The sequence below is a fragment of the Amborella trichopoda genome, chromosome 10 (genome assembly GCF_054954075.1).
Source record: "Amborella trichopoda isolate Santa Cruz 75 chromosome 10, AtrichopodaSantaCruz75HAP2 v2.0, whole genome shotgun sequence".
Classification (NCBI taxonomy): Eukaryota; Viridiplantae; Streptophyta; class Magnoliopsida; order Amborellales; family Amborellaceae; genus Amborella; species Amborella trichopoda.
Window position 1 is genome coordinate 39,696,986 of NC_142345.1, and position 10,515 is coordinate 39,707,500.

The 10,515-nt window shown below is 33.2% G+C and overlaps 1 long non-coding RNA gene across 1 annotated transcript; it reads right to left on the minus strand.

Moving 5' to 3' along the window:
• Nucleotides 1–555: 555 nt before the first annotated feature.
• Nucleotides 556–2,298, minus strand: LOC110007236 (uncharacterized). The gene is made up of 2 exons (XR_002280909.2): nt 1,807–2,298; nt 556–1,312 (listed from the first exon to the last, which is right to left on the minus strand). It is a non-coding gene; the product is annotated as an uncharacterized LOC110007236 (long non-coding RNA).
• Between the last annotated feature and the right edge of the window lie 8,217 nt (nt 2,299–10,515).

Genomic DNA, 10,515 nt, shown 5'->3' on the forward strand with positions numbered 1-10,515 from the left:
ACCCTTGGTGAAGTAGTAAAAAAGTTATCAAACAGGGATTCCACGGTTATCAAACACACCTTGGTGAAGTAGTAAAAAAGTTATCAAAACAGGGCCTTATTCAACTATGAATTCACGTTCCAATTGTCACCATCACCTTTCATCGAATCACCCTCTGCAAGATATCCAAGAAAACAAAAACTAGAAAAACCTAATTGTAGATCTCATTCAGACTCTTCATAGAACAATCACAAACCATATTTTTCACTTTATCAAGGAAACATAGAATTATTGAACTATACAATTGGACCTTCCCACTTCGACCATCACCCATCATCAAACCATACAATGCAAAAAAACCTCAGGAAAGTAAAAACCAAAAAAATTGTAAGTATTATTCAGATTCTTGATAGATTAATTCAGAACATATTTTTTTTTCATTTTATCAATGAGTCATATTTCAATTAGATTGTAAAACTTCGATCCAAATTTCAAACAACTATATCCATACTGCAATATACCTGAAGAATATTCAAGTACTCCCTAGCCGAGCTGAGAACCACGTAAACCTTGGGCTAATTAAAAGACAATTCACATTATATAAAATTGTGGAATCAGTTTACAAAAATTATACAGGTAATTTTGATCTCGAACTCAACCAAGTTATTCAGCTCCAGCTAGGGCCAAGTCCAAGGCTCGAGCCAAGTTTGAAAACATTGAACCCATGAAAAAAAAATAGAAAAAAAAAAATACCCAGCTTACAATTAGAAAGTGTGATTCAGACTATTCATGGCGTAATCAGAAGCCATATTTTTCACTTTATTAAGGAATCATACAGATTGAATTTTATGATTGGACACTCTTGAATTCACCATGACCCATCATCACTGTTACGAGACTTTGCCGAGTCCACTCAAACTCAGCCCAGTTACTTGGCATATGGGTCCAAGTTGCCCAAGTTGTATGTACATCTTGGGGTACATAAAAAAAAATCTCAAAATTTTTCAAAAACTGGTAAAAAATATACGACTGTTTTGCAAAAAAAATTATACGATTTGCATGTTTTTGGCAAAGATTGATGTCTTTTGACATAATCCATATTTTTATTTTTTTTAGAATTGTTTTAAATGTCCCTTACAATAAATTAAATTTTTCTAAATCCTTTTCTCAATTCTTTTTAAGCTTATTTGAATTTTTTTAAAATTTTCTAGGGTTTTTGGCCATGTATAGGACTGGGGCGGACATGTCCGAGTGACGCACGTTGGGGGAGGACCGAGTACCTGGCCCGAGTTCCCAAACACTTCCCATCATCAAATCAGCCCTGCAAAATCCCCTGTAAAAACCCAAAAAAAAAAAAAAAAAAAGCCCAAGTTTTACTCTCAATAATAATTTCTCACATTATCAAGCATTCGTACAAGTACTCATGTAAAGTTGGACATTCCCATTTTCACCATTATCCATCATCAAATCACCCCCTGCAAAATTACCCAGAAGATAAAGAAAAATAAAAATGCCTAACTTTATGTCTGATTCATGCTTTTCACAGAATAATCACACACAATATTTTCACTTTCCAAAGGAATCATACAATTACTGAATTATGCAATTAGACATCCCCACTTTCATCATCAACTGCTATCAACTCACACTCTTGGAAAACCCTCCAAAAAAAAAAAAATGAAAGCTAAACAAATAAGAATACTCAAATGTTATTCATATCATACACTTTATAGAATAATCATAAACCATATTCATCACATAATAGAATTCATACATGGACAGGATTATACGATTACTGAATTGGGAGACAATGAATTCATTCCTCACCTTTGGATGAGCATTTCTGCACTCGGAGCTTTGATTGTTAGGATTAATTGACCGCAAATTGAAAGGACGCCTTTCCTAAATTACTTTAAATTTCTCAGGAATCCTCTTCAAAGAGGAGCTCAGAAACTGCAAATCTCTGATCAAATTTGAGTACGGACCATTTAAGGACCAGGTTGAAGGACCACACCATGGTTCTGGAATTTGGACATTAGAGCCGCAGAAAGAGACAGGATCTTGATTTTCTTCAGCATGAACAATAGGATTACCAAGGGAAAATACAACTGGTTAAGTATCCATTGGGGTAATGGGGTTTCACGGCCTCTCAGTGGAGATTGTCAAAATTTAGAGAGAGAAACATGGACGAATTAGGGTTCGATCGTCTCTCAATAGAGGTTGTCGAAATTTAGAGAGAGAATGCAGAAAAGGCAGAATTGGTATGATGGATGAGAGAGATGAAAGATAACCAGTTGGAAACGAATCGGGGAAAATGTTGGATAATCTGCAAGTCCAGGTTCATATTTAGAGAGAGAAACATGGGACAAGAATTGCTCAAACGAGAGGAGAAACTTTCCGCTAGGCGTATTTTCGCGGAGAAAGCTTGGGGGGGCCTGCATGGCAGTTATGCCCGGCCCGGTCCAGCGCATCCCTGACAGGGCCAATATTTTTTTTTATCCTTTTTTTTTTTTTTTTTTTTTCTTTTTGGGTTGATCATTCAGGAAATACAGTCCCCATTTTAGAAATAGTTAGCGGTAGTTAGTGGTATCATTTTAGAAATAGTTAGTGGTTTTTGAATGTGTGAAAACCTAGATTAAAAGGTGAGTCGCACGTGGGGCTACCATTATGACCTCAACCCCATTTCTACTTTCATTTTGAGTGATTTACGTACAGATCCTAATTTTTTTTTAAAAATACAAAATACTTTATTTATAAGTGGGATTTACAAAGAAGATTGATCAACCCACTTTTTTGTTATTTTTTTTAAAATTGCCCCTCAATTTGTGGACATCCTCCATCCGAATTTTAATTAGTTTTTTTCGTTAGTAGGGCACTGCCCTACTGACAAAAAAACTAAAAGAAAAAAAGTTAAAATTCTGACTGAGGACTATATCTTCAGATTGAAAGGTAATTTTAAAAAAAAAAAAAAGCAATTGACCGACTTTTTTTGTAATTCGACCTATAAACAAAGCACTTCGTATTTTAGAAAAAAAATAGGATCTGTATATAAATTACTCTTTTGTTTTTATCTAGGTTATGTCTTTCCTATTTTTCCTCTTTAAGATTGAATACCGATACCATAGCTCTAAAATGGAAACTAACCAGACTTGTCATATGGTAAAGATTCTTTACAAAGTAAAACTTTGATAAATTTACATTCATGCTCTTCTAAATAATCGTCATTGTAAAATCCCTTCAAAGTTTTGCGTTTTATGCTACCCCAGACCTTCAAGGAGCTCCGGAGTGATAACTTTAGTTTAAAGTATGGAAGAACTTTGGTATCGTGACTTCGAACTTTCAAAATCCAAAATCTCATCACTTTCGATCTTAAAAGTCTAAAATGCCATTTGGAGTTCAGTTTGGATTTTCAAAGTCTAAACTAGAAGTCCGAAGTGAATATACTCAAACTCTGAAGCGACTAGACTTTGGATTTTGAATATCTAAAATGCTTTCTAGAATTCTAGAGAGCACTTCAAACATTCACAAGGGTTGTTACTTCGGGCCTATGAAGTCATAATATAGGTCCATAGCAGCGCTATTTCAATAAAAAATCAATAAGATGGGTTATGAATGAAAAACAAAAAAAATTGAAAAGACTTTCACAATAACAGTCTTTAGGGGGGCATGAGCGTCTACTTCTCTAAATATTTTCATTTATCTTATCATTTACAAATAGAAAAATAAAAGAAAAAAGACCAAACACATGTGCTCCCACCGAGCAAATTGTATGTTTACACCTGTCATGGAGTACTTTGTGAACGCCACATTTTTGGGAATGTAATCCATCCGAGTGACCACCTTAAAATTGCCTCATATAAACCATGTCCTAAAACGAACGTAGATTGTCCTTTACTGTATCATTTGAGTCAGTTAAGTGTTGAGGAGAAATTACATTTGAGTACCTTGAGGCATCACACATCATTCTTAAAGATGGATGCAGGGTTGTGCTCCCTCCAAAAAAATATAAAAATATCATTTTCAGTTTTTAGAATTTATTTATTTACGTATTAATAGTCTTTATATTAGATCTATCTTATTGATTTCTACCACAACATATAAACCCTTATAATGGCGTAAAAATCTATTTCCACCACAAATTATGAAATTTAAACCTCTAAAAATAGTGTAAATTGAGTGAATCTATAAATACTAAAATTTTTTGAAAATGGACAATTCAAATAATGTGTTACAAGGCACATTATTTTTAAGACTGAAATCGTCTTTTTTTCACATCCATATATTTTGAGGTTGAGATGATCAAGTGGAACATTTCCAGCATTAGAACAAAGTTTTTTTACAATATAAGGTTAGCGTCTTATGTGAGCTTTTTTCTTATTTGAACATGAGATTTAGTTTTGGTATATGAAGGTTACAATCATCCTTGGCCGATGGATTTAAGATAGGGTGGCTTAGGTTGTGCTAATCGCCGGGCTCAAGATCCAAACAAAACTTTGTCGCACAACCCTATTTATCAGATTTCAGATTCTATGGCTAGAGTTAATTGTGATATATTATAACAAAGTTAACATGGTATACAGCCACAGTGACAGGAATTATGAAGCACACCTCATTTCAAAACAATCAATATCCATTGTTATGTCTAAACGTTCCGAAGAACCAGTAGTATCCTGTTTGAAACTAAACAGTCCCTATTGCATAAGGACCTAATTAAACATAAGAAATATGCTATGTCCTTACAATCATCACCAAGTTTTACATGAAATTATTCACCGAATCACTTAACTTCGGCACAGTACAACAAGCCTCTAAATATACACAAGTACTAAATACATTCAGTGTACGCCACGGTGCCTGTATAGTTTCTAGCAATACGCAATCACCTCACCAACTTGTCCAGTGGCTGAGCAGCTGCTATCTTATCCAGTGAAGCCAAAGTGGCAGAATGGTGTACAATACCATACATGCCTTTTTTCAAGAACTTGAGTGGCCAATATTGGAATGAAAATCTTTGGATTTACCTAGTGTTCAAAAACCCTCAACTTGGCCAAAATATTCGGGGCCTGATCGAGGCGAGTTATTCTTGATTTTATAAAACAGCGTTTGGGCAGTTGGTCTTATCCTTTGTATCCAACAGTGAACTTTAGGGAAGAGAGAGGGAGACTTGAGGAGAAATAATGGAAATTGTTGGTCTTTTCGGAGAGGAAAAATAACCAAGTTTTCGTGCCAATCTAACTGGGCCAATTTTTTTTACAGAAAAGCAAGGCATCTCTCTTTTGTCGGATCAGAGACGGGAGAGTTGAGAACCGATTGGGAAGTAAGAGACAAGAATTGGGGCTCCTCCCTTTTTCTTGTTGGACTTGGAGTCCCTTTTGCTTGGTTTTGAAGATTGGTTTTGTTTGGAATCCTCCATACTCTTGGATGATGAAGAAACTCTAGCAGATGAGGAGGAACTGCCAAAACAACTGAAAACACTAAACAGGCCCATGGCCAGTGTGTATCTTGTTCTGTGACATTTTCCTCACCAAGATGTACTTCTTATATGGTGGGTCTTTGTAAGTGTAGACAAAAGGGCATATTGAAAAAGACCTTTGACAAGAGACAGAGAGGACCCCATCAATTACTTGGAGAGCAAGATTCATTTGTTATAACACACATGTAATATATGATGGTTGTATGTAAGAATAACAAAGACACAAAGCAAGAGCAGGTAGGAACACTGTGCACTTAGTCCTTAGGTCAAAAGACTATTTTTAATCTCCCATTGTGAGGTCCACTTTCTTGTTTTCAAAAGGTAAAATGTCATTTAAAGGTTCAAATTGTGTCACAAAATTATTAAAGGGCTCATGAGATCACATTTACCATTTTTAGGGTTTGGAAACTTGTATAATTTGGTCAATTATGAAAATTTCCCAAGATGTTTATGGTCGGGAAATTTTGAAAGGACCAAGATCTATGAAAACTTAAAAATCTTGAAAATTGATGGTCCAAAAATATGTTACAAGATGCACTATTTCTAAAACTTAAAATCCATTTTTTCTCATGTCTATGAATCTGGATATCAACATGATCAATTTAAAGATATTTAGCATCAAAAGAACCTCTTCTAGTGAAATTTTTGAGGTGAGGTGGGCTTTAATTTGATTGTTTAGAGCCTCGGCTCTATATAAACTTTTTTCAAAAGAAAATGGCCATGGTGTTGTGGAAAATTCAAGAGTGCGACTCCTTGAGTGCTTGTTGGTGAAGTTATACAAGCTAACAAAAGGGAAGGGCTAGGAAAGTTCTTAGAAAGCAAATATATTGTGGTTAATGTACAATAACGCACCACAATTTATAATTCACGTGGACTACATGGTTCAATGCATCATAGTTAGGAATAGGTTGTCTTTTCCACTCCATTGTCACTTTCTCACCAACTTTAAAAACCCTGGCGGCCACGGTTGTGCTCCAATCCCCACAACTATGCACAACCTTGGATTCATCATCTTACTTTACGCCTTTAGTTGGCGTTTTTTTTCCAACTTGCTCGTGAGTAGGGGCGAGAATTAACCCTAGTCGGATATGAAACTCGGAATTCTTATCATATTTGGATCTGGGTATGGATTTCAAATTTGGAATAGAAATCCGGATCTGGACCCAAAAGTCAGGTTTGAATTGAAATCTGGATCGAACTTAAGTGCAGGTGGATCCAATCTGGATCTAAATCCGGATCCAACTCGATTTTTTTAAATAGGATATTTTTGTTTTATATATATTATTGTTTAAATAGTATATATAGTAATTTGGATTTGGATCCAATATATACTATTCGGATCCAAATCCATATTGGAATATCCAGGATCCAATCGGATCAAGATCTGAATTCAGATCCAATGTATACTATTCGGATCTGGATCCACCAGGTCTAGACCCGATCCGAACTGTTCTCACCCGTACGCCTGAGGTTACTGATAGATGGGATGGTTAACATTGAGGGTTATATTATGTGGTTCGGTTGAGTGGAGCGCTAGGGAGTTCGTCAAGGTTCCATGCATGGTTCAAGGATTTTCAGGTCGCTAGTGGTTTCGGGTCCGAAGGTGCATAGGGTTATATGTGTATGGTTTGGACAGGTCATTTTTGGAAGTATTGAGCGTAAACTCTTTATTTCTTCCTTTCCTTACTATTGTAATTTGAGCTTTGCTCTATATTAATGAAAGGGAAGAGTTTATATAGAACCAAGGCTTTAAACAATCAAATTTGAACTTACCTAAAAAATTTTATTAGAAGAGATTGTTTTGATGCCCGAATTATCCTCAACTTGATCATCTCAATGTTAAGATGCATGGAAATGAGAAAAAAAAAATACATTTCAAGTTTCAAAAATAGTGTATTTTGTAACACATTTTTGGACCATCAATTTTCAAGATTTTCAAGTTTTCATAGATCTGTCGATCTATATTATTTTTAAAGCTTTAAATTTTATAAATAAAGATGAAAATATATTTTAAGGCTATCACAAAGACTTCCTGTATTGAAACCAATTTCTCGATACTATTTGAAGGTAGGCTCTAATTTGACTGTTTAGAGCCTAGGTTCTATACAAACCGCACCTTTTATGTTTTGGATTCTATCTAGAATCTCTACATGATTAAAGTATCTATATTATTCCCACAAAAAAAAAAAATTTCTGATTGTAAGTTTTGGGATCTATCTAGAATCTCTGTATGATTAAAACATCTATATCATTCTCTTAAAGAATTTGATGGTTCTGGTCAATCTTCACATATATAGATATATATATATATATATATATATATATATATATATATATATATATATATATATATATATATATATATATATATATACTGGGATTGTATGCAATGAGACCATTCACTTTTTATACAAGGTGGTCTTGATGTGAAATTTGATAGATTGGATACGTCACAAAGCTCGGGAAAATTTCTTTTGAAGTTTGAGCTTGGTCAATAGAATAATTGCATCCACCGGATTTCACATCCAATGGTCAAGACTAATGTGACCACTTTGTATCAAAGATAAATGATCTCATTCTATACTTTCCCTTTTTCTTTTTTACTACACACAAAAAGAGTTAAAAAAAAAAATCTCTGAGGTTGTTTGCTAGATTCTAAAGATCACCTCTCCAAAATTCCAAATAAAAAAGATATGGATGAGGGTTCAAAAGAGTCTAGGTTTTATGAAAGCAAAATAAAGTCTTACCTCAAAGTCTCATCCAAAAAGCACCTTGGACAACAAAAATCTCCATGATGGTTTTAAAATCAATTTTCAAAACCAACAATGAAATTCAAAACTCAAAAAGTAGTATAAATTTGCACACTTATTTTTAGGGTGAAATGGATGGTTTAGATAATTTGTTATAATATGCACTATTTTTAGAGTTTGAAATCCTATTTTTTTCACGATCATAATGTTGATGCAAAGGCTTTCGGATACTTGAATTGCAATTTTTGATGAGTTACAATTAAGTTTTGCCTGAGGAAGTAAATGAATACTATACTCCTCTGCAAGAGTAGAAATTATTTTGACTTCGTATAAAAGAAAGAAAAAAAAAAAAAAAAAACAGACTGACATCCGTTTCTTTTTGTGGTCTCGCAGTGGCCGTGGCAGTGGCAGTTCATTAAAATGGGAAACCTCTCTCCTCTCCCTCAATCAATTTTAACCAATGGTTTAAAAACCGGATCGGTGACCCGGATCGGGCTTTTCAAAAACCGATCCGGATCGGCGAATCGGCGATCCGGATCGGCGAATCGGCGGTCCGGATCGGAATCGGGTGAATCGGTCAGAATAAATCTTCAAAAAAATCCGAAAAAATTATTAAAATTCATTATAAATATTGTTTTTTAGGAATTCAATAAAAAATGAGGGTACTCCATTAAGAATTTTCATGTTTTTGGATGAATATGCGAATATTGATATGTCCTATGTTTGGCAATTTTTTTACCTTTGCTAGCATTAAGAATTGCCACCATCTGTTTTTTTACATTACTAGGGACACTAGTGCATGCAGAAACTTCTCCCTTAACCCCTGCCAAGTGTTGCTTGAACCTATGTACCCCACTACTTATCACTCTTTGACAGTAACTACAAATAATTTTGTCTTTCTTGTTGAGATCAAGTCTGACCCCATGTTGCCATGCAGGGTCTTCTATAGATCTTGACATGATTCAACTGTTTTAAGATGTAAAAAGTTTAAATTAACCTGACAGTTCAAAAAGAAAAATAATCACAATATGTAGTGATAATATGTTGCGGTAGTTCATGTAGTCATATTCGTTGTTATTTGTTATTGCAAAATACCTTTTTTGACAATAATATTTCGTACATATCAATTACAAACATTTAGAATAATACAAAATGCAAGCTCCAAGCATGGCTACGACTCAATTATCAAGAACATACATTTTTTGCATTAAAAAATTAATAATAAAAACAATTCTTCAAAGAGCCGGCTAACATCATTCATTCCAACTTAAAAATCCATGAACAACAAATAAAAAAAATACAGTTTTGTATTGAAAATATAATAACATGCATTTTTTTGCATAAATAATCCATCAACATACAATTTTTTCAACAAAAACTTTAACAATAAAAATTTAAAATATGGTTTAATACCTCATGATAATTAAAACCTTGTCACGATTTTCACATCTTTTCGGAAAATCATCAATTTTCAAAAAATTCGATCATGAAAAAAAAAAAAAAAAAAATTACAGCAAACTCAAACAATAAAAATTAAAAATTAGGTTTAAATGTTTAATACATCATGATAATCAAAACTTTATCACGATTTTCACATCTTTTCGAAAAATCATCATTTTTCAAAAAATTCGATCATGGATAAAAAGAAATAAAAAAAAAAAGTACAGCAAATTTTCAAAAAATTCGATCATGGATTAAAAAAAAAATTAACAAATTTTCAAAAAGTTCGATCATGGATTAAAAAAAAAAATTCATAAATTTTCTAAAAATTCGATAATGGATTACAAAAAATTCGATCATGGATTACATAAAATTCGATCATGGATTACATAAAATTCGATCATGGATTACATAAAATTCGATCATGGATTACAAAAAAAAAAAAAAACATAAAAAAACAAAAAATTCGATCGTGGATTACAAGAACAAAAAAAAACAATTCCATCATGGATTACAAAAAATTCAATCATGGGTTACAAAAAAAAAAAAAACACAAAAAATTCGATCAAGGATTACAAGTAAAAAAAACAAACATTTTGATCATGGATTACAAAAAAGTTGATCATGGATTACAGAAAATTCGATCATGGATTACAAAAAATTCGATCATGGATTACATAAAATTCGATCATGGATTACAAAAAAGTCGATCATGGATTACAGAAAATTCTATCATGGATTACAAGAAATTCGTTCATGGATTACATAAAATTCGATCATGCATTACAAAAAAAAAAAACAAAAAAAAACAAAAAATTCGATCGTGGATTACTAAAAAAGAAAAAAACAATTACATCATGGATAACAAAAAAT